The 2,822-nt window shown below is 44.3% G+C and overlaps 1 protein-coding gene across 1 annotated transcript in view; it reads right to left on the bottom strand.

Annotated features, from left to right (window-relative positions):
* hoxb8a (homeobox B8a) overlaps window positions 1-2,822 on the bottom strand; it is an 8,321-nt gene that overhangs the window by 3,960 nt on the left and 1,539 nt on the right. The window lies entirely within an intron of this gene.

The raw sequence follows: 2,822 nt of genomic DNA on the forward strand, positions 1-2,822 counted from the left end.
CACACACACACACACACACACACACACACACACACACACACACACACTCCTTCCAGTACAGTGAAGTTTCTGGATTAAATTAAGAGAGAAGGTAATACCTTCGACGGAAGCGCATGCAGGTTTTATCTATCTACACTGATATCATTGTATGGACCCTGAGGGTAGGGTGAAACATATCTCCATCCATTATATATATATATATATATATATATATATATATATATATATATATATACCACAAAGTTAAGTTCAGCAGGATGCTTTAATAAAGAAGTGCTGTGACTCGTCTTCCCACATTTCCACATATAGTGCCCGTCTTTGGGCACATTATGGTAAAGCAGCCACAAGAAGCAGACAAGAGAGTCTTTATGGAAATGTGCGGACTTGTAAGTGATGTGAATGTCTTGTATGTGTGATCTGTCACCGAGCTGGCGCCGTGATTTCGTGCTGTAGGGACTAAAAATGGAAGCCGGCGCCACATTCGCCGCTGTCACCAGCCATGAATTATAAGGAAACGTGAAACAATTTTGCTGGATGAAATGACAGCATGGACGCTTTGATACAGATATATACATATATATATATATATTTTTTTTTTTTTGAAGGAGCCAACATGCATGGGAGATTTAACCCCAAACCCGGTTCCCATTGCACATGACGATACATTTCGCTCCAACTTATAGGCAGAGCAAAACAGCTTTTGTGTAAGGAATAAATCCTACAATTTGTATAATTTATTTGCTCTCTGACGGTCTGGGAAAATGTTACAAGCCTCGCAACGTTTTTAAGACCTGTTATATATGAAACCTTTTACGGAGCCAATTAGATGAGCCCTAAACAAACGCGCGGGAGTTGGCAGTTGACATTTTGGAGGAAGGAGAAACGAGGTTTCCACTCGACTTAAGACATGCCGAGGCAAAGGACACTGGTGCCATTACACCCACTCTGCCGCCTAATCACATTTTATTCTGTTTTCTTTTTTTTTTTTCTAAATCGCAGTCACAGTCGTAAAACGGCTCAGTTTAGACTGCTAAACCTACATCTTGGGGGGGGGGGGGTAGATCATGTCCGCCGAGTGGGAGAGCCTCCTTCTTATAGCATGAGAAGTGTGGAGGAGGCGAGATCCCTCTTTATGGTACAAATTATGAAATGCAAACCCCCTCGTTAAAGGGGGATTTCTGCGGCCTACCCCCCCCCTGCTTATACATTTCTAAAACCGAGTCATCCAATCAAACCGTACCCGGGCTGTAACTGCGCACCTATGCAGCATTCTCGGACTTGACGCGTCTGGTTTCCTATTTTGGCTTTTTTTTTCTTTTCTTTTTCGAACCCTCTCTGGATGATCTGAGCTGCCCGGACCAGCACGCTGTTGAGCACAAGTGTTCGACAACTATTAATCATGGGACTGATCACTGTCATCGTTGGTCGAGAGAAAAAGGACTGAGCCCCTGACTAACGTCGTCGCCCCCCCCGCCGGTAGTATTTAAGAGCTGGGTGAGGATTTGAAAAAAAGGGCCGTTACGCTTACAGGGGAGCGGCGGAGCGCAAGTGATAGGCGACAATATAACAGAGGCTTTAAAGGTGTATATTGTGACAATTTACTGACAAACAGGAACGCAGATCAACACACACACACACACACACGCACACACACACACACACACACACACACACACCCCCACACACACACACACACACATTGCCGGGGGGCACTGAGGAAGAAAAGTATAGTGCGTAAACGTGAATTAGCTATTATTATTATTAATAGTATTACCGCTCTCTGTACCAGATGTGACTCTGATATGGCTGGTATGAGGAAGCAGCTCGAGGTGAAAATGCAGACCTGTATTTTTTCATTATTATTATTTTTTATTATTTATTTCTATTTTACGACCATAATCATGAAGCCACAAAAGTCCTGTAAAGACTATATAACCCGTCTGCTGTCCCATTGAAAAATACAACCAAGAACATAAGCAATAAACTCTCTCTCACACACACACGATAACCCGCGTGCACACACACAACAGCGCAGCCCAAGAAATATGGGCTCAAACTAAATAGGCTACTATACATGTCAATCCGTTCTCTCTCTCTCTCTCTCTCTCTCTCTCTCGCTCTCTCTCTCTCTACCTGCAGGTCTACGCCTCTCTTGCGTAATCCCTCTTGGTGGTGTTGGCTTTTATTAAGGCATCGATTATAAAAACTCGGTTTTTCTATGCAAAGAAATATATTTATTGTTCTCTCTCATAAATCACATTCCTTTCAGATTTATAATCGGATCGAGTCGAACCAATCGGGGGCCTGATCCATATTCACAGGCTGTTCGCGCGACCACAAAGACCACTAAGTGTTCACACACACACACACACACACACACACACACACACACACACACACACGCAGGACACAAAAGCAGGACAACCACACGGACAATAAATTTGTGGAATGATTTGGATATTTCAGTGAGCTGGATCAGACGGTCCAGAGAGATCACACACGGGCGCACGCGCTGCGAAGGGTGCATGTATCAGACTATTATTTCCCCCTCTATATCTTCTATAACATCTATGCACTCCACCCCCACCCCCCTCCCCTCCCTCCCTCCCTCCCCTATGCTTTAACCTTGTGGGGGAACTGGCCACCGTGTTGCCAAATAATCCCGGCGACCACAGTCAAGTCGTAAAAGAAAAAAGAAAGAGAAAAAGAAAAAGGGCAGTAGAAGTTTAAACCGGGTGTGCAGCTTGAAACAACTACTTTCCAACAACTCTTTCGCATCTGCTCTAAGCAGGGGTTCTCAGTTTTTTCACTAACACGCCCCC

The sequence above is a fragment of the Anarrhichthys ocellatus genome, unplaced genomic scaffold, assembly GCF_004355925.1.
Source record: "Anarrhichthys ocellatus isolate YVR2014 unplaced genomic scaffold, GSC_Weel_1.0 scaffold141, whole genome shotgun sequence".
Lineage (NCBI taxonomy): Eukaryota > Metazoa > Chordata > Actinopteri > Perciformes > Anarhichadidae > Anarrhichthys > Anarrhichthys ocellatus.